The sequence below is a fragment of the Pinus tabuliformis genome, chromosome 5_1 (genome assembly GCF_031772625.1).
Source record: "Pinus tabuliformis cultivar Carrire ecotype Pingquan chromosome 5_1, CPIR1, whole genome shotgun sequence".
Lineage (NCBI taxonomy): Eukaryota > Viridiplantae > Streptophyta > Pinopsida > Pinales > Pinaceae > Pinus > Pinus tabuliformis.
Genome location: NC_142305.1, coordinates 507,851,958 through 507,874,995, shown reverse-complemented (window position 1 = coordinate 507,874,995; position 23,038 = coordinate 507,851,958). Strand labels below are relative to the sequence as shown.

At 39.5% G+C, this 23,038-nt stretch overlaps 1 pseudogene; it reads right to left on the bottom strand.

Moving 5' to 3' along the window:
* Nucleotides 1-244: 244 nt before the first annotated feature.
* LOC149165712 (putative chromatin-remodeling complex ATPase chain pseudogene) lies at nucleotides 245-1,485 on the bottom strand (annotated as a pseudogene).
* Nucleotides 1,486-23,038: the final 21,553 nt, after the last annotated feature.

Below are 23,038 nucleotides of genomic sequence, written 5' to 3'. Positions count from 1 at the left end.
TTGTAAGCCCAGCCAGAGGTTTGATATCTGATTTCTTTATATAATTGCACCATCCAATGTTCAATGCTTCTATTTTTGTAAGCCTTTTTTAGATGCACCAATCCACCATGAATCCCTGAGCACATCACCAGATCCAGACTTGTCAAGTTCACAAGACCAGCTAAGGCACGCAAGCCTAATGCAGTTTTCGCATTGCTCTTTTTTTATTTAAAACTAAGTGAAGTCAAGTTTGTAAGTCCACATGTTACCAGTGATTGCAATATTCTGTGAACTTCTTCGTCTTTGCATCCAGCTCTGTTGTATCCTCCTCGCCTTTCACAATAATTCGGTCAATATCTTCATCAGTTATGGTGCTATCTTTGGAGCTAAATACCATTTCTGCACCAAACCTCACCATCTGCAACAACTCATCCTTGTTTACAGTTTTTTGTTCTGCTAGACATCCTTGTTGTATGACCAATGCATCAAGTGCAAGCTTCTTGTAAGCCCTTTCAATCACCTTTTCCTCTATAGTGTACTCTGTACAAAAGCGGAAAACTTGAACTTCTTTCTTCTGTCCAATTCTATGTGCACGATCCTGGGCTTGTAGATCAACTTGTGGATTCCAGTCACTGTCATACAAAATGACCACATCTGTTGTGGCAAGGTTAATACCAAGGCCTCCAGCTCTGGTTGAAAGCAAGAAAATAAAATTTTCACTCCCTTCTTGATTGAGAGAATCTATGGAAGCATCACAATCCTCTCCTGAAGTATTCCCATCAATTCGACAATACCGATATCCACAGAACATACAATAATCCTCGAGAATGTCCGACAGTCTTGTCATCTGTGAAAAATAAGAACTTTGGAATCACGGTCCTTTAGTTTTGGAAGCAAATTATCCAAAAGAACCATTTTGCCCGCATTGGTGATTAGATGGTCTCCAGTGGTGTATGGTGGACCTGGCTCAGCACCCTGAAAGAGATATGGATGGTTGCAGCACTTCCTCAATTGCATGGCTATATTCAAAAGGCACTTATGCTCTCCTCCAGCATTCACAACATCCAAGTCTTTTTGAAGCAATGCCCAGTAAAATTGCTTTTGCATTTGTGACATTCTAACTTTCAATATGGTTTCCTTTTTAGGAGGTAGACCCTTTTCAACATCTGACTTCAGTCTCCATAGAAGAAATGGCCGAAGAACCTTATGAAGTTGTTGAACCACTTCTTGTTGGTCATTGTCAGCAGATATTTGGAACCAGTCATCAAAAGTTTCAGCAGAACTAAATATTTCTAGAAGTAAGAAATTGAGAAGAAACCAGAGTTCGTGAAGGTTATTTTGAAGAGGTGTGCCAGTTATAAGAAGCCTGTAGTTGGTGCTGTAGATTCTCATAGTCTTTGCAAGAAGTGAATTTTCATTCTTTATTCGATGCGCTTCATCAATAATAATGTATCGCCAACTGAAACGTTTAAGTGCGGTCTTTGAATATGACCATGATGGCCACATTCATACTGCAACTCTCTTGAACCATCATCACGAAGCTCCCATTTGTATAACTGAATCTTTTGATTGATTCCAGCAAGCAACTTTCCATTAAATGCATTCAGATTGTAAACAGAACCCTTTGTCTCCTTCTCAGTAACAACTGCAAACATGTGCCAGTACCAAGACACCTAACGACCTAATGATGAAGATAAGCATTTGGATATGATAGACGAAGTGTATAAGCTGAAAACTATTATTGATAAATATGACAGTTGGGTGAGATTTTCTATGGATCATCACGAATCCCCGATTTTGTAACGCAGTCAGTGAAAAATCGGTGTTTTGCGCTACGAAATCACCTAGACAGTTCCGTAGCGCATATGAACTTTGAAATGAGTTTCGACATATGATATTCATGTGAGATATGAGACCAATAGTAGACTAAAACATAAAATTGACCCCATTTGACATACAGAAACAAGATGAAAAGACTAGACCCAAAACTGACACCAACCCTTTGACAAATTCAAAAAATTGATGTTCAGAATTTAAAATATTTTTTCTTGAGTGATAACAGAATCTTTCGGTCGAAGGCCATTGATTGAAACTTGTCCCCGATAGATAAGATACTTTCCATTGATTTATGCAAGCACCAAGGTACCAATGGGTGTTCTAAGTGAACTTCCTATATAATGTTTTGATGTCGATAGGAAACAATCTGTCGCAGGAGGGCCTTGATCTATCCCCCATCAACGACACGAAATGAGTATGATGATTGAGACAAAATGACCAAAATGATGTTGATATGGAACTAAATCAAGAAAGGAAAACATGGAATGAAGGCATAAGAGTATTGTAATGTATGTAAATTGAATGACTTCTCTTGAACACAATGGTGACACTGAAATGGAGTTGGCAGCATTGACCCAAAACTGAAATGGAGGTTCTGTGGAGGTATGATGAACCAAAAGAAAATAATATTACCCAACCCAACAACCAAAAAGATGAAGTGGAAGAGTGTCGTGTTCAAGAGTGATTTGCTGCCATTAAAAAATAGAGTACCATGTTTTCACAATTTCCCCAACCATTATGGTCAAGACCTCTTTATTTTTTAACGAGCTTAAGGAGGATAACAAATGATTGATCTATAAGTCCATCCTTCAAATGAATCCCTATGAGTATATTTAAAGAAACCTAAGAAGGAGTGGTTTGGTATTTTCATGTTCAACAAGTCCATCGATGTTTGATGTTTTAACGATCCCAGCGAGGGTTAAAAATCGACTTCTTTATCATGTTTAGAAAGTTTGAAAAAGAGGCGAAAGATAAAACTCCAGATGTCCCTTTTCGTAGGTAGTCCCCTTAGGTCCAAAAAGGTAGAAAAAAATAACCAATAGAACCTCTTAACCATGTTCGACTAAGGTATTCATTTTTTGTAGTTAGCCTCTCTTAGTCCAGAAAAGGGTTAACTTATACTGAGTAGACATCTTTTCATTTACTCTTACGAGTTTGAATAGACAAGTGCTCGACAATATTTTTATGTATTGGGAGCTTGAAAAGAGCTGAAAGAGGACTCAAAGGGGTTCCTTTTCTATAGGTTTAAAGAGCTTGAAAAAGAGATAAAATTGTACTCTTCGGTCAAAATCACCTGTGTAAATCACAACAAAATCTATTAACAATGATCAACCTGCTCAGAACAACACAAAAAAGATTAAACATTATTGTTTCATAGTAAAAATGAATCATCACTAGGTCAAAACATTAAATATGAATAAAATAATGAACAATATGACCATATATATACTCAGAATGACTATTCATTTTTACCATCTCATATTTACCTCTAACAATGAGAGTTCTGAGTACTTCTTCCCTCGATCTTCTATAGTTGATTACGTCCAACGTAGTGGATGATTTCGAGTACCATCACTACCAGGTAGGAGATAAAACTCTTATCTTTCTTTCAGTGGTTCCATTCTGTCATTTCAACCAAAATTTTTAAGTTTTTGAGGGCCTTGGGGTTCCAAAAGTTTTCCCTAGGATCAACACAGGCCCAGAGTGTCAAAACGTGTGTTGCACCTAAGCAATAATTCACTATAGGAAAAGGTGCAACACTTTGGTTTTCTCTTCTAGGGTGCATTGGGCACAAATTTAAAGCTTTTTTATTAGTTTTCCCTCAAAATTTGACAAGTTTTTTGCATGAAAAGTATCCTAATGAATCTCTTGTCGATGTTTCAGGGGTTCATTAGCAAAAAAATGGATTTTGTATGGAGAGAAGGAGAATACTAGGAACAAGATTTAAATGCATCAAATGATATTGCTACCATCCAAGTGTTAAAGAACTTTGGATTGCTAAAATTCTTCTAGCTTCCTGTTATGAGACAATAGATGGAGTTATCAAAATACCTTTTTCGTTCATGCGATGTTCAGGCACAAGAATTTAGGTTTGGGGAAAATTTACTTGAGATAAAGGTAGAGGATATATACTTTTTTACAAGACTTTCCATGAGGGGTGCCCCCATATCTTTCCTAGGTTAGAGAAGTGGTGGGGAGATAGTGAAATATTATATCGCCACCTATTGTAGACCTCAAGCACAACCAACAAAGGAAGAAAATATTAGTATAAATTATGTGACACAGCTACCTTTGAGAACAATGTTATTCATTATCGCAAGATTGGCAGGTAGATCCACATTGCATGTTGTAAGTAGATCATATATGCAATATGGATTGGAGTATCTTGAGCCAACACTCTTCAACTTGAGCGAGGGAGTTCTAGTCAATATGAAAGAACATTTGAATAAAGCAAGGGAGAGAAAAATAAAGAACTTTGGATATGGTGTGATATTAGTTTCCCTTGCATTAGAATAGGTTCTATTAATTCAACCTCAACATATCATACTTGAGCCTATCGATTTGAGGGTGCCACAGATGAGGAGGTGGATAGATCACATGTCCCGACATGTAGGGCCATTTCCAATCATATTTTCAACAGCCTTCTTTGGATGGTTGTGTAGACAATTTATCATGAGCAATAACTATCCTTATGTAGGCATGGATTTTCATTATGACTCTAATCTCATGCTTCCTTAGGGTGAGGAATGGGGTGCTACAGCTAAGAAATTTCGACCTTTTAAGTTTTAAAATTTTTAAAATTTTTTGTGTTTCTTTTTTATGTTTCTGAGTAAAATATTGATGTTACATACAAATATGGGACCATTTCAACCTATTGGTGCCTCATATATCCTTCGTGCATATGAACAACAATAGGGAGAAGGCAGTAGAACCAGCATGGTTCGTTGTGGTGGGATGGGATATGCTACAGGATTCAGATGTAATAGAGGTCCTGTTAGAGGTAGAGTGCCACATGGAAGGTTGAATCATGTTATTGATGATACCACAGTCAACAAACTTCCACTGTGACTTCAGTGATACACCATAGGAGTTCCTAGTCATATTTGTTGACTACTATGCAAGATGGCTCCTATAGTGTCATTCTATCATGAGCACCTTTGATATCTATACTTAGATCTTGCATGTATTTTTTTATATGGGCAATATATGCCATATGTGTTTCGGGCACAAATTTTTGTAAAACCGAACTTATATATCTATATATATATATATATATATATATATTCAATATTTTGGGTTTCTATTGTATTTTCAATATGATGTAATGTGAATTAAAAATTAATTATATTCGTTGTAAATGTCTAGCTAAAACATAATTAGCTAGGGCATCTATCAATGTATTTATATTTCTAGAAATGTGCTCATATGGTATGAAATCGAAATGTCTTTCTAGAAGGCATACTCTTAAAACCATGCATAAGATGGTGGGACTTCTAACTGAATAGACACTGGAAAGTTATAGTACTATGAGTTGTGAGTCACATCTAATGACTAAACAATGGATACCATGTGCAATAGAATCAGATAGTAGCTCAACCATTGCACTATACTCAGTGATGTTGTTAGTGGAGCGACCAACAAAAATGCCTTGCAGACTCACTAACTCACCATTTGGAGAAAATATAGCCATGTTGTAGAAGATAGGTTCTGAGCAATACGATTGGCACCATTAGCATAACCGCTAAAAGTTTCAAGAGACGCTGACATCTACAAACCAAACGTAAAAGGTAATCAACATAAATTGTGTAAAAGTTTGAAAAGAGACACTACAAACACACTCAAAACACCTCTAGATAGTATCTACAAAGTGAAAACTATACTTGAGATCAAGCATAGTATTTTCTTAGGTACCACTGTTGGGAGCAGGATCCCGCAAGGGCAGTTTTGGGGTTAAAATCCCATGTTTGAGTTAAATTTTCTAATAAAATAGTAAAGTCTCCGCATTTTGTGTTCACCGAGCGTGAAAGTGTTATGTGTCATAAAGGGTAGTCTGCCCTTATTTTTTTAAAGTAAAGTTAGTTGTAAGAGATCTGCCCATGGTCCATGGACCATGGGATTGTAAAAAAAGAGCTAATATCTAAGTAGTTTTGAGGACAAACAATGAAAAAACATGTAAGAGAGTCATAGTTTTAGAGAAAGAAGTCTAAGTCTTAGGTCGTACCATAGGTAGAGGCTCTACAGCTGAGTGCATAGAGGCCTAGGGTAGAAGTTCGGAACTGAGTGTGTGGACCCCTGCAGCTTTGTGCGTAAGGTGGACAGAGTTTGTAAACACTTGAAAGATATCAATAAAGAGAAATATTTGGCAATTCATGTGTCTTTGTTCTGTTATTTCATCTTGATGTGTTATGTATGAATTTCCTTTATTATTCTTATGTGATGCATAAATGAATGCAATTATGTTGGATAATTTAACGCAATTACGATTATCTGTTTACGCAGTGTTAACTATAATTATTTGATAAGATAAGTGAGTCACTTAGATTAATTGGGGAATCTACACAGCATGCTATCATAGCAGCACAAAAGTACCTGAGTCGCAGGTTAGGGCTGTGCGAAGGTCGTTCATATACTTTCATGGAGGTATTGAAGGCTCGAATAGAGGGTTTGTCTTGCAAGCCATAGAAAGAAGAAACCTGCACGAAGGCAGGGATAGAAGGAATCAAATGACATCACAACCATCTTAGGGTGTGGAAACTTGGTTCTAGCATCCCCCCATACTACTTCGGGTGAGACTTCGGTCTGTGCTCCACTGGCTGATTCCGAAAGGGCCAGTAGTGTAGGGATTTGTTTGGCTAATTAATGCTGAACTTGGGTCATGCCTCCTCAAGCCAACAAATGCTTTTGTTGTTGGGACCAGAATCTACATAATAGATGTGCGATGTCATAGCACTGGAATCCAACTAAGAAGGAGATTCGAGACTGGTTGGATAGGAAGATCCAAAAATTTGTGGTGCAGGAGAACAAAAACCTATAACTAACAAAGGAACAATAATTGGATAGATACCTATATACCGAGATCCACGAGATCTTTTTCTGATCCTTCCCTATTGAGCTATATGAGTGGATCATGAAGCTAGCAGATAGCTAAGGAAGGTGGAAACTTGATGGTACTATTGTGTGGACCCTAGAGCTACTACAAAAATTGGAAGCATCTGAGGACAAGATCGTCTGCGTTTTCGAACATTGGCTCGATTGCATCATAGGAGGATTTGTGAATGAATTCACGGTCGAAGCCTCAGTCAGCTACATCGAGGCAGAGCGACACTTTTTCAAGGGACTATGAGGTAAGTAAGTAAAATATTTGAATACCTAGATTAAAATTCTATTGTGCGAAAAACGAGTTATGCAGCTAGATTGATGTTCAGGACTACGTGAAGCGGAAAAACTTACAGGAATGAAGGAAAAAGGGGTCCAGAGTATAGTCCCTTGATTTCACCTCCACGAGGTGATGAAGAATGGATAACGAAGGTTTCTCCGCGAAGTGTTATCCTGTTAACAAGACAAAGATTCTTGTGAATACCACCTCCCCCCACACCACCTCCAACTTCATCCATACCACCTCCACCTCCACCGCAATTCAGTATGGCAAATAGAGTGAAGCTATCTTTGTTCAAAGGCTTGGGAAATGAGGACTCGGACCAATTTTGGTTCATTGTAAGGGTTGTATGGGAAGCCCAAGGTGTTATAGATGATCATATAAAGAAGATGACACTGGTTAGTGCTCTGCAAGATCGCGCGATAACCTGGTATATTAAGTACTTTAATGATAACTCGAATGCTAGAGTGGCAGACATCCAGGTAGCACTTAATAGAGAATTCAGTAGGCCTAAATCTAAGGCGCAGTCAATTGTGGGATTCAAATAAATTGTGATGCAACCAAGCGAGACACCTTGGGAACTAGATTAGAGGTTGAAGTGTACAATATGCGAAGCCAACATGAATTTGACATATGAACAACATCGCGAGTGGTTTGTGGCTTTGCTACTACCACACTTAAGGGTTGCGTTGTCACAGTAGAAGATAACAATTCAGGCAGAGGTCTTGGAGATTGCCATGAAACTCTTATACAAGATCCAAATCTAGGATTTTAGCAGATCCATGTGCATTTGAAGAATATGTTCCTTGAGATGCAAAGTCTGAATTAGGATAGGACGGTTCGACTAGAGGTGCGCAAGGAGGTATGGTGCTTGAAATGCAAGAGTTAGGGTCATGACAAAGACCATTTCCTAGTCTTTGTGACTATATTGCAGGAGGAGGACCGATGCCTTTAATGCCAAAAGCTCAAGAAGGACCTAGCGTGGGACCTGCATTATAGTGCACTATTTATTAGGTAGTCGGAAAACATGCCACAGATATCTGTCACTTGCTACAGAAGTTTGTCCAGACACTGCAACAGTTGTTCTACAACTTTTGTAGGTTGCTATGGCATGATGAGAGTACTTGTAGGAGCTATGAATTGATGATGGATAGAACTCTCACTTATAGGATTCAGGCCAAAAAGCGACACCTTGACCAGAGTGCAGGGATGGCATGGACAAGATTTTAGAGGCGCGGACTGGATTTCAGTGGTGCAAATGAGGCCGAGGTGGAGCAGGACCTGGCAAAGGTCAATGACAATTGATTTGCTACAATTACGAAGGACTAGGACACTATGCCCGTGATTGTTATAGATCCATTTGGGCACCTCCACTTCGATACCTCCTCATTACATCGTAAATAATTTCATTCGACATTGGCATTTTTTTGACTTCATGCTTTAAGGGGCAGTTTTTACAGATCCATTTGGGCACATCAATCCCAAATCCAAGATCATTGTTTTAGGGCTCATCAAACCCTAATTTCAGTCACTACATGCCCCAAACAACTCACCCCTTTGAATGCCTCCCTCCTAGACAGTTTCATGACTTGAAGACATCCAGAAATAGCCTCTAAAGGGACCAGCGCAGGTAGGCCCATGTAAAGGTATGCTGCAGAGTAGTTAAGTCCATGCCAGGGTGCTCTGCAGAGCACTTAGGCTTCCTTTCACGTGTGCTAGGCAAGATTGAGTGAAATTCACATAGGGTTTAGGGAATATTCTTATCTTCCGGAGTCATCTAGAAGGTTCCCTCACTTGTCAACTCCTATGAGCTTGAAAATGGATGAGGAATGAGTTAAGGTGGATCCTATCCTCTCATCCCTTCCTCCATGGAACTAATTGTAAGTATGGAAGGCCATTCAATGCCACCATTTATGAAAGAACCTCCTTCATATTCCTATAAATTGACCACTCATCTAAGTGATCAGGGACTGGATTATGTTGAATTGTAGGGAGATAATGTTACTATGAGATTTGTCTTTGAAGAAATTATTGTAATGCTACAAGCTTGTCATGCTTTTGATGTGATGTGGATGGGATCCAAGCTGGAGGAAAGTCTTTGAATCAGACACTAATGGTTGTAATTCCTTCTTCTATTCAATAAAGTGTTTGAACCTTTCTCCCATATGTTTGTATTGTTTTATAATTCTTATATGTGTGAATTGTATCTAATTCCTTTCACTTATATTCAATAGATATTTTGCTTTGATCAATTCTCTATTTTCTGTTGTGTTTACAAGTACTTCTCAAGCGTATTAAGTACGGGAAGGAGCAATGGGATTGATACAAAGGAGACAAGAGGAAAGCGGAACTACAACAGGCCTTCTCATATTCTCATCTTATCTATTACTTATAGGAAAACACTAAAACACTTTAAACTGTTGTTCTAGATATGGCTACTTATCTAGGGAATTAGTATTTATCCGTAGATACCAAATTCTCCAAAACAAATTGTCGACTCCACTGGGGAAGACCCTCTTTCCTAGTATCTTATTGACCTCCTAGGACATCCCTGCAAACCTTATTTGTGTTCATAGATTGTAATTCAGCTCTTTGCATTGCAAAATTGGTCAAAACTATGTCAAATTGCCTCTTGAAATGGCTCATTGTCATGCTTGTGAGGGACACAGTGCACTACAGAGCACCCCTGGCTTAGGGAAAATGCTCTAAAGCACACTGTCTTCCATTCAGGGCTGCGCTAATCCTCCTATGGTCATTTTCCGACCTTTGGAAAGTGTTTTTGCCAACTTTTGTTTGTTTGTTTGTATGTTGATTGATCAATGAATGTTATGTCTCAGAGAACAAGTTTTTATCTCCTTGTATAGCCCTACTTTGAGTTGATTTATTAATGTTTCTTTAATGTTTTCTTTGTCATTATCAATCTATATTCAAAGTTAGAATATAGTTGATTAATCTTTGTTCGAGAGAAAGTGTCATAAAATTAGTCTTTTCCTTCGAAACTGAACTGTCGTAAAGTCTTCATTCTCATAAAAGACTGATTGATTGTATGTGCATTAGTTTCCTTTTTGTTCATCATAACATTAAGGGATTCAAAAATAAAAACTTGCATTGTTCATATTGTATTTTGTGAATACTTGAAAGGAATAGCTAGGGAAATTGCATTAGATGTGCTCTTTTCTCTTTGTCAAAGATTTGATTGCTCTATCCCTACTAGCTAAGGTTTTCATTGTTCAATTGAAAGAGAAGAATGATTATCATATTAGTTTCATTTTAGGAATTACAAACATACATCACGTGGTGAACCTTGAAAGGAAAATTCTAAAGAAGATCAACTTAAAATTTATCTGAATTTACCTAATGGAGCAATATCACCTAATGAAAAACATTTAGAGGTCTAGGCTAGAGACATGTTCCGATGTCGTAAAACATAGCAATTGTCGCTAAATTGTCTATAATACATCCCAAGTGTGATACCTCATTTGGCGTACGTGAGTATATCGTAGCTTGTCCACGTACCTTCAGATATATAGGGCGGTGTTATAGTACGTAAAATATATGGTAATGCTCTCACTATGCAGTTTTGCATTAGAAAGTGCTAATATGGACTGGCCCTCCACGTACTTTCGGGTATATATGGGAGGAAAACGCTAGATTTCTATCCATCCTTAATTAACCGAGTCGGCCACCATGTACACTGTGATACACCGAACACAACATTCAGGGAGATTGCCTGCCTGTACTTCTCGGTTCGCTGGGAGGTATTCTACAGTTCACAGCTGCTTGGTAAACCTTTTGCCTAGATTATCCCTCTTTTGTTTTGTTATGTTACTTTGATTAAAATAAAAATAATTGACCGTGGATAACATCCTCCACGCTCACTCCTTAGTTTATCTTAGGTTGAAACATATGGCGTCAAATCCGAAGTCCACCGATCAAGGAATTCTTTTTGATGGGAATCCTAGTCCTTTTCATCCTTTTGGAAATATTGGTGCTCCTTATATGGCTACATTAGCTCTACGGGAATTTACCATTGGCTTACTAGTATGGTTGTTTTCGACCTCCTTGGTTCAAAGTATCGTGATTTCTCCACAATCGAGTACACCTCCAACTGGAAAAAATCAACCTCCAGTTGATCCTAAAGTTGACCCTTTGCCTTCTTCCTCGATTTTTTCTTCCTCCCCTTCTTCCTCTCCGCTTGGTGAAAGTATTAGTACTAGTAACTAGGTGGCTAAGAAGAAGAAGTAAGGGAAGAAGAAGAAGAAGAAGCAAATTTAGTAGAGGGGAAACTAAGCAACCATTGCTTTGAATGCAACATCTTATGAGAAACCGTCCATCAAGCCTCACAAAGTTCGATATCCATGCAAACTTTGTACGAGAGACCATCTTCTTTGAAATTGTCTTGATATTCCTTAGATCGTAGAAGAATGGTCTTCTCATTCACATCATGGTGTGTCATCAACTTCTGGAGATCATGTTGGTGACACAACATCAACTAGTGGTAGTAAAGTTCATGGAAAGAAGGGTAAAGTTAAGTTTCCCTATAGGTTAGGTGAAGGGAATCACCCCATTCACCTTTGTCGCTATCTAGATGAAGCCAAAAAAGTGTTGGATAACCATCCTGCTTCACCGCGGTGACTTCCACCTAGTCACAGGAGACTCTCCCTTAATCCTTCATTAGTTGATGAATTGACTAACTCAAATCAATCGTCGGTCAAACCCACTCTCTCTGAAAGTGAATCCTATGAGTCTATACCCAACCCAAATCAACAAGTTGAGGTAACAGTTGACCCGATTTCACCTTCAGTTAATCGTACCTTTCCTGAAGAGAGTGAATATGATACCACTCAGGTTCTTTTCGTTTCTTCAGATTCCAATGAGCTTTGGGGCAATCCTCCTGTTCCATCAAGACAGGAGAAAAATCTCCCGCTCTCATAACTCAAGGGGTTAACTTTCCTATTTCTACTATACCCCCTCCAAGTAGTCTGGTCACTTCATTTCATTCAAATCGACTAGGGAGATTTTGTCTTCCTTCTTATGTGCCTTTCTAGATCATAGTACAAGTTTGAAATATGATTGTATATTGCACTATTATAAATGAAGGTTCATTTGTGAGTATCCTTTCCTCAACTACTTGGCAAGTGCTCGGTTCACTCTCGCTTATACATATTACCCAGAATCTGTTGGCTTTTAACAAATGAACTAATCAACCATTAGGGATCCTTCCACAGTTGCCTATTACTTTGGTAGGAAAAATCATTTATCTAAACATGATGGTAGTCCTAGGCCTTTTAGATTACAATTTACTTCTTGGGTGCGACTATGTTTATGACATGGGAGTTATTGTTTCAACACTCTTTCGAGTGATTTGTTTCCCACATGAAGGAAAAATTGTCACCGTTGACCAACTTTCATTTCCCAGTCCAAATATGGCTTCCAGTCAACCATATTCCCTAAATGGTCCTTTTTTACCAATGGTATCATCCCCACCATAGGTTATTTGTGTGGCAACCCGTTCCGTGCCTACATCAATTGACGATCAATTAAGTGATTTTGTACATTATGTACTGGGAGCACTGGAGCCAGCTCTCTCCTTCTAGAGCATTGTTCTTCCATCTGATGAGAACCTCTTGGAATTCATGACCTCTTATGGGTCGTGACAAGGAATATGAGGATAGTTCCTTGTCTTTTGTCAACCTTGTTTAAAAATGAAACCAAGGATATGAGGATGGTTCTCAGTCTTGTGTCAACCTCGTTAAAAAATGAAACCAAGGATATGAGGATAGTTCCTTGTCTTGTGTCAACCTTGTTAAAAAATAAAACCAAGGATATGAGGATAGTTCTTTTATTGTGTCAACCTCATTAAAAAATGAAACAGCTCCCATGAGGATAGTTCCTAGTCTTGTGTCAACCTCGTTAAAAACTGAAACAAGGAGTATGAGCATAGTTCCTTGTCTTATGTCAAGCTTGTTAAAAAATGAAACAAGGAATCTGAGCAGAGTTATTTGTCTTGTGTCAAGCTCATTAAAAAATGAAACAAGGTCCCCTGGAGAAAAGTTCCAATTCGATTCTTTGATTAGATCTTGTAAAATCCCAGTCAAGTCTTTCACTTGATCTCATAAAAGAACCTTCATTCCATCCACCTGATAGCCACGAGTAGTCTACTTAGGTGAATCTAATGAATCTTGGGGCAATGCACCTAGTGGTAAAGTTAAGTTTCCCTGTAGGTTATGTGAAGGGAATCACACCATTCACTTTTGTCCCTATCTAGACAAAGCTAGGATGGTGTTGGATAACCATCCTGCTTCACCGTAGGGACTTCCATCTGGTTACAGGAGACTCTCCCTTTCATCATGCTAGGGGCATGTAAACTAGCTCCAAGCATAGTTTTTCATTTCAAGCTTGTGTAAACATGAAACTAAATCCAAGCATAGTTCCCTATGGTTCAAGTTTGTGTAAAAATGAACCCATCTCCATTTTAACCCTCGTGATTGCCATTCTATCATCCTTTTCTGTCAGATGAGCCTTGGATGTTTTCATCCCATCGCCACCATCCCTTTGGTCGATCATACGCTTTCACTTGGTTGTTTTACTCTTTTTGAGGAAAAATTGCAATGAGTGGTCTTATTAGCCAGCCTCTTCATAGAAATCAACATGTTTTGAGAAGTTTCAACATCATCGGAACCAGTTTCTATCCTAGACACTACTCATTCCTCAAAAGGGAGTCCTCTTTGAGCTCTTTTCAAACTCTCAAAATATGAAAAGATTGTCGATTGCTTGTCCTTTTCATCTCATTAACGGATTGGAAATGACATCTACTGAGTATATGTTTAACCCTTTTTCAGGTTGAGATATATTATTTACGAAAAAGGAATACATTGATCGAACATGATCAATAGGTTCTCTCTCGTATTGTTCTATGCTTTTTCGGACTTGAGAGACAAATCTAGGAAAAAGAACTTGTGGAGTTTTCTTTTTGTCCCATTTCAAACTCTCTAAACATGAAAATAACTGAGTAATATTTGTCGTTAAACTCGTTAAAACATCAAATAGCAACAAACTTGTCCATCTAGACAAGACCGAGTTTCACCTTCGCTAGACTCATTAAAACATCACATCGTGATGGATTCACCTGAAGGGTGGAATTATACAAAAAGCATATGTTATCCTCCCCAAGCTTGATAAAAATAAAGAGGTACTGGTTAGTAACAACTGGGGAAAATGGGAAAAAGGTGAAAACCACTTTATGGTAACAGGTCACTCTTGAACATGACATTTACACTCCATCACCTTGACTATCTGGGTTTGGCTATTAGCTTTATGGTTATCACACCATTGGTCTATCATACCATCCATCACTTTGTTTTGGGTCAATTCTACCAATTCATTTTAGTGTCACCGACATGTTCAAGAGAAGTCATTCAGTCAAAATTCATACTTTCCAATACCATAAACCTTCATTTTCATGACCGCCATTCCTGAACCTTGTGTCATCAGTCAAATTCCATCTCAAAAGTCACTACACTCATTTCCTGTTGTTGATGTGGGATACATCAAGGCCCTCCTGTGACGAGTCACTTCTTGTCGACATCAGCACACTATCCAAGAAGTCGATTTAGAAACACCCTTCCAGTACCTTGAGGCTTGCATGCATCAATGGCATGTTTCTCACTTCCGGCAATAGATTGACATCAATGGCCTTCGACCGAAAGACTTTGTATGTTGTTCAACATCAAATCATCCATTCACGCCATCCAGAATGTACTACAGTACCTTGAGGATCATTATCATTATCGGTGATTTCTCTAACGTCTATTAACAACTTACTTCATTAGCTAGTAATCAGATGGTGTCTTCCCATGTTCGACTTCAGATCACAGATTAACATGGTTAGACTCGTACTTGAGCGAACGATTGAACGAGATAGAAGACCCCGGATCTAGTTTCATCCACCCAGGCTGTGATTTTAGGAGTACTAATCATATGTACAATGGATTTACATTGATGGTCATTCCAATCATGGGTCTATATCTGTAGATGACTATTTATGTACCTGTAATGAAAGTTTATAAGTTGAGCATGGGTATGCCTTCCCTCAACAATTCATGTCAAAAAATCAAATATCATGATATATGTATTGTAATTGATGCAGGTCACCTTCCACTTCGACAACTCCTCATCACATTATAAAGCATTTCATTCGACATTGGCATTTTTCCGACTTCATTCTTTAGGGGGCAGCTGTTACAGATCCATTTGGGCACATGAATCCCATTGTCTAGATTAGTATTTTAGGGCCCATCAAACCCTAATTTCAGTTGCTACATGCCCTAAACAAGTCACCCCTTTGAATGCCTCCTTCCCAGATAGTTTCATGACTTAAAGACATCCAGAAATAGCCTCTAGAGGGACCAGCGTAGGTAGGCCCATGTAAGGGTACGTTGCAGAGTAGTTAAGTCCATGCCAGGGTGCTTTGTACAACACTTAGGCTTCCTTTAACCTGCGTTGGGCAAGATTGAGCAAAATTCACATAGGGTTTGGGGAATATTCTTATTTTTTGGAGTCATCTAGAAGGTTCCCTCACTTATCAACTCCTATGATCTTGAAAATGACACCATTTATGTCAAAACCTCCTTCATATTCCTATAAATTGACCACTAATCTAGCTGATCAGGGGCTGGATTATGTTGAATTGTAAGGAGACAATGTTGCTATGAGATTTGGCTTTGAAGCAAGTATTGTAATGCTACAAGCTTGTCATGCTTTTGATGTGATGTGGATGGGATCCAAGCTGGAGGAATGTCTTTGAATCAAACACCAGTGGTTGTAATTCCTTCTTCTATTCAATAAATTGTTTGAACCTTTCGCCCATATGTTTTTATTGTTTTATAATGCTTATATGTGTGAATTGTATTTGATTCCTTTCACTTATATTCAATAGATCTTTTGCTTTGATCGATTCTCTGTTTTATGTTGTGTTTATAGGTACTTCTCGATCATATTAAGTATAGGTAGGAGCGACGAGATCGATACAAAGGAGATGAGAGGAAAGAGGAACTACAAGTAGGTCTTCTCATCTTCTCATACTATCTATTTCTTATAGGAAAATACTAAAACACTTTAAACTATTGTTCTAGATATGGCTACTTATCTAGGGAATTAATATTTATCCGTAGATACTAGATTCTCCAAAACAACGATTGCACTAACCCAACACGTCCATCATGCAATTATTGCACGATGTTTGATCATGAAATGGAAGACTTTCCTACACTAATAGCTAGGATATGTGACAAAGGGGCGTTATCACCTCTGCTGACTCAGAACCTGCAAATGATGAGATCTGAGCCGCATGAAGAGGATCCAAATGTAAATATAGTGCTCAGAAGTGGGATTGCAATAGGAGATAACAAGGGCAAACAACCAGAAGATAGTACATGGGTTTTCAAAGCTCTGGCGAAGGAGGCTAAGTTTGATTTGGAGCATGCACGTGAAACCTCCATGGAAGCTAAGAAGAGCTTTGCTGAGACCTCCACCTCAGGAAGCAAGGATAAGCCCGAGCAGGAGATGGACCCCTTGATGCTCACAACTTTCTTGGAAACTTGTATGAAGTTACTATGCGATAGCAAGGCTGTGAAAGGGTTACAAGAGCTCATCAATAGATGTGCTGGAACTACGTCAGGTGAGTCACGTGTAGTATGAAAGATTGGCAAGCATAAAACAAGAAGAGGATGAGAGATGAGACTAACCGCGCAGATAGGAGAGTATGAGATGGATCAGGTTATTTTGGTCCTGGGTTAGATGTGAACGTCCTACCAAAGCAAACTTGGGAACAAATGGGGAGGCCCACACTACAATGGTATCTGATTCACCTAAGGATGGCCAATCAGCAGAAGATCATCCCCATGGGGCCGCTGTAGGGGGTGACTGTGGATATTGAAGTTGCGAGCGCACTGGCTTATTTTGAAGTAATAGAGATAGTGGATGGCAACAATCCCTATCCTACGCTCCTTGGAATTGGCTGGGCTACTGATATGAATGGGGTAATCCATATGAAGAAGTGAAAGATGATCTATGAGAAGAAATTGTTGTGCATAATAATACCCCTTGATCCTGCTAACGGATCGCATTATACAGAACCAGTCTGCGATTATGAGAGTGATGACTATTTGGACTGTATCTATAAGATAATAGTGCAAGACCAAGATTGGGTGAATCCCACTAAGTATGGATGGATTACATGGGATCACAAGAGTTCCTGCACTTTAGACTCCAATGAAGAGATAGAACGCTGGAAGAATTGGTTACATGAAGTAACTACACTGAATTGCAACATGGTGACTCGATCGTTGCATTGTGTGTCCTTAAAGGTAAGAAATCAGCCTAATTATGATGGTTTGAATGAGGTAGATATCGTTTTGGATGCATTTGAATGGGAGGTACCCAAAAAGTAGTGCTTCCAGGTGTTGAACTAGGCACTGCATGCTATGCCTGCAAGATGGTGGGTACGCACAAGGGAAGCTTTGATGTTTGGCACAAACATAGGAGGATGATGAGAACTCACTTCAGGAAGCCTAAGGTGCAAATGACAGACAAGTATGATGGGCAGGATGATCCACGTGCGCATTTGGCCAAATGGACCAAGCTTATGGAGAAAAGCCCCAACCTAAATGGGTGCACTTGTTCTGTCATACCCTGGATGTGGTCCCGATGAATTGGTATGTAGAAACAAAGCTTCGCCATGGGACAAGAGAATGGGATATCCTGCGCGAGGGATTCGTGATGACATTTAGTTTTGAGGACAGGTTTGACAATATTGATGAAGCGTTACAAGAGGTGAAAGCAATGATCTTTAGGATACTACAGGATCCTTTAGACTTGATTCAGCTTTAATGGGATACTCAGCTAAGTCACGCGCTAGAATGTTATAATGTAACTATTGAAGAACAGGATGAGGATCCATGGAATATTAACATTCCAGAAACAAAAGGTCACTGTGAGGTTCAAGGACTGTAGATTGAGAACCCTAATATAACCACACCATTGAAAACGAAACAAGTAAACATTGGTGCTGAGGTAGAACCCAAATTCACGAAGATTGGAGACTACTGGGATGATGCGACGGTGGAAAAGGTCATTGAATTTCTCTGCGAATACCAGGATTTATTCCCTACCAATTTTATGGATCTAAAGGGGATAATCGAGAACCTAGGAATGATGAAGATTACATTGAAACCCGATGTGACATCGATTAAGAAAAGACCTTACTATCTTAATCTGAAATATAAGGAAAAGGTCTGCTTAGAGCTGGACAAGATGCTCACATCAGACATCATTGAGCCTATGGAATAATCTGAATGGGTAAGCCCAATGGTGGTACATGAAACAAAGCAGAAGGATGAAATAAGGATAAGTGTGGATCTCAGAAAGCTGAATGTTGCTTGTGTACATGATCCTTTCCCGACTCCATTCACTGATGAAGTGTTGGACAATGTAGGTGGCCAAGAAGCATATTCCTTCACTGATGGGTTCTTGGGGTACCACCAGATCAAAACCGTGTTGGAGGACAGGAGCAAGACAACCTTCGCAACCGAGTGAGGTTGTTTTCAATACACTATAATGTTGTTTATATTGAAGAATGCGCCTACGATCTTCTCGCGCGTAGTTGTAGTTGCATTCAAGGAATTTATTCATAAGTTCTTGGAGGTATATTTTTATGACTGGACTGTATTTGGGTTGGTTAAATGCCATGTAGCAAGCTTGCGCTTGATGTTGGATACCTGTCAAAGATACCAAATTGTGCTCAATCTCAAGAAGTGTATGTTTTGTGTTCCTTTTGGGAACTTGTTGGGGCATGTTGTTTGAAGACAAGGACTGATGGTAGACCCCACAAAGATCATAGTGATACTAAACTTGGAAGCATCGTGGAGTGTGAAGCAGCTGCGTGCTACTCTCGGACATACGAGATATTATAGAAAGTTTATCAAAGGCTATGCCTAGATCACCACGCCTATGGAGAAATTTTTGAAGAAGGATGTCACATTCTGCTCGAACAATGACTGCAAGAAGAGCCTGGATATATTGAAAGAAAAGATGGTCACCGCATTGATTCTAGTCTTCCTAAAATGGAAGAAAGAATTTCATGTACATGTCGACACGTCATGTATAGCGCTAGGAGAAGTATTGACACAAGTTGGCAAAGAAAGCTTGGACCATCCTATCGCATTCACAAGCCAAAGATTATCCAAAGCAGAGAAGAACTATTCCACCACCGAGCGCGAAGGGTTAGCTATGATGCATGTGCTCCAGAAGAAGGCTTTCAGTGTGATATTGCTACCAGATGGAGCACTGACCATGAACAATGAGGTTGACAGGCCCACTGTCAATGCCTTGAAGGGAGTTGGGCTGAACCTAGTAGCGCTTCTTTGTGAAGCACTCCACCTCTTGCAGGATGGAGTAATTGCAAAAATGAGGGCCTAAGAACACCGTGCCCTCCAGGTGATCAACAAATAGTGGATCAACAACGAACAGATGGTCCTATAGAGAAATGCTACCATCACTGTTAAGACTGAGGTGACCAACGAGAGCAAGAAGATCATGCAGGTCATTGAGGAGGCATGCAGATTGGTCCCAGAGTTGGCCATTCCAGAGGAGGAGCCAGTCAAGGTCCAGATCTACAAATTTTCCACAAGGGTGCACGACACTTCCACGTAGATGGTGTGGGTTCAGCTGTAGTTGAACCTGCAAATTACCGAGCTACGGCTGAGGGCCCAACCCTCCACACCGCCAGAAATAAAGGAACAGCGGGCAACCGTTGTCACAAAGGTAGTCATGGCAATGGAAAGTGTAGTATAAAACTGCACACAGTTGTTCGAGCAATCATTTGAGGTCTTGACAAGCATGCAGGAGGACCCAAATGTAAAGAGCCTAGAGATGGAAGCGCACGAGCTACAACAGCGCTACAATGAATTTAAGGGCACAGCATGAATCGTCACACTAACACAGAGGCTAGCCAAGCTGTAGGAGGCCAAGTAGCTAAAAGAGAAGGTGGATGTATGGCTAGACAAAGAAGACATGACTAAAGACCTAGCTTGAGGAAGCTTACTTAGTCATAGAAAATATTGAAGGCAAGTTTGTGACCTTGCAAGCGACGCAACAAAAGCTTTAGGCTAACAGTGCAAGAGGAGTGACCGAGAGGACAGTGGAAGATGCGAAGCAGTCGGAAGCTCAATACACGGCCGAGGTAGTAGTCATACAGGTTGAGCTGGATGGGCTTTGCACAAAGATCTCCATACCTATCGAGTGACTTGAGGGCAAGTCACTATGTTTGTGTTGGGGGCCTGTTGGGAGCGAGATCCACCAAGGGAAGTTTTGGGGCTAAAAGCCCATGTTCAAGTTAAATTTTGTAATAAAATAGTAAAGTCTCCACATTTTGAGGTCACAGAGCGCGAAGGTGTTATGTGTTATAAATGGTAGTCCACCCTTAGTTTTGTAAAGTAAAGTCAACTGTAAGAGATCTACCCATGGTCCGTGGACCATGGGATTGTATAAAAAGAGCTAAGCTCTAAGTAGTTTTGAGGATAGACAATGAAAAAACATGCAAGAGAGTCATAGTTTTGGAGAAATATTTCTAAGTCTTAGGTCATAGTGTAGGTAGAGGCTCTGTAGCTGAGTGCGTAGAGACCTAGGGTAGAAGTCCGCAGCTGAGTGTGCAGACCTCTGCAATTGTGTGTGCAGGGCAAACAAAGTTTGTAAACACTTGAAAGATATCAATAAAGAGAAATATTCAGCAATTCCTGTGTATTTGTTATGTTATTTCATATTGATGTGTTATCTACGAATTTCCTTTATTTTGCTTATGTGATGTGCGAGTGAATGCAATTACGTTGAATAATTGAATGCAATTACGATTATATGTTTACACGGTGTTAAGTATAATTATTTGATAAGATAATCGAGTCACTTAGATAAATTTGGGAATATTCACAGCATGTTATCATAGCAGCGCGAAAGTATCTAAGCAGCAGGTTAAGGCTGCGTGAAGGTCATTCATATACTTTCATGGAGGTATTGAAGGTCGGAATATAGGGTTTGTCTTGCAAGCCCTAGAAGAAGCAACCTGCGTGAAGGTAGGGATAGAAGGAATCAAACTACATCACAACCATCTCAGGGTATGGAAACTTGGTTCCAGCATCCCCCATACTGCTTCGGTTGAGACTTCAGTCCACACTCCATGGGCTGATGCCGAAAGGGCTAATAATGTAGGGACTTCTTTGGCTAATTAACGTTGAACCTGGGTTAGGGCCCCTCAAGCCAACAACAACCCATTTCTAGGTCGTGCCATGGGAAATCCATCAAAATATGCTAACTCCTAGGCCCCTTTTGGAAGGACTCACTTGATAACATATGGACCTAAACACATGGGTTGAAATTTCCCCGAACCTAACTTATGAGACTCCTAGTCATATAAGAGGACAAAGTCTCCTTCCAAGAAGACACGAGGCTTTACACTCTTGTCATACTACGCCTTGATGTGTCTTTTATGAGTTTCATTAGCTATAAAATCTTCTCATTGGGTTTCATCTAAATGAGTCTAATGTAAAAGACGCTCCTCCTCTACGGAAGTGGAAGGAAGAAGTTAGATAGCTAGTTTCAATGATGCAATTTTTCACTTAATTGGGAAGATAGCTTCCAGACCACATACCAACTGAAAGGGTGTAAATCTGGTAGCCATCCCGACTTAGGTTTGGTATGCCCACAAAGTAGCATAAATGAGAAAATTCCAATCTGATTTATGGACCCCTATCATGCGTTGAAATACCACCTTAAGAACTTTTTTGATGGCCTCAACATGTCCATTAGCCTGAGGATAGTAGGGAGTGGAACTCTCATGGGAAAGTCCCATATTAGCAGTTAGTTTGGTCATCATATGATTTCAGAAATGCTTTTCGTGATCTGTAACTATTTCTTGTGGAACACCAAACCGTGCAATGACGTGGTTGAAGAAGAAGTATGCAACCATTTCGCTAGTGTTGTTAAATGTAGGCATCGACCCAACCCACTCAGTAAAGTAGTCAACAAAGACAATAATATAACCATGCCCCCTAGCCAAGTGAGGGTTACATGTCATGAAGTCGATACCTACTTTCGCAAAGGTATCAACAACGATAACAGGATGCAACGAAGCAGGTGGAACATGGGCCTTATGATCATATATCTAGCACACATGACACTTTTGGATAATGAGGATGTAGTCTCGAAATATGGTAGTCTAGAAGTAAACTGCACGTAAAATTTTATGGGTGGTAGCATATCCAGAAAAATTTCCACCATATGCCTCCAAGTAGCATTCACTTGATACTTTCTCCTCAAGTGTGATGCATCTTCATAAGATCATATCGATACCATGATGGTAAAGGGTATCATCGATAATGATGCAATTTAAGGCTTGGTAACGAATACGTCGTTTCTCTAAGCGAGAGGTATTAGACCGGAAAGTATAGGTCTAGAGATAAATTAGGAAATCTCGATATTGTGGGTCAGATGATGAGATCAAAAACAATGACTCATCAGGAATAGAATCTTTAGATATAGATTCTGAATTTGGGGAAGGGAGATCACACATTAGTTCCACGAAAAATAGGGATTTCTTCAGCTTTGATTTGATGATCTCCAGATCCAATTATTGTAAGGTAAAAAAATCCATTTTTAGTAGTTTCCTCCCAGCAATTGACATGAAAAATTGTATGTCATAGGGTTGCAATCTGAAACAACCATATTTTTCCGAAGCAATATGTAATAGTAAAATCTTTGGATGGCTTGAATGGCCACCATAGCCAACTTTTGTAC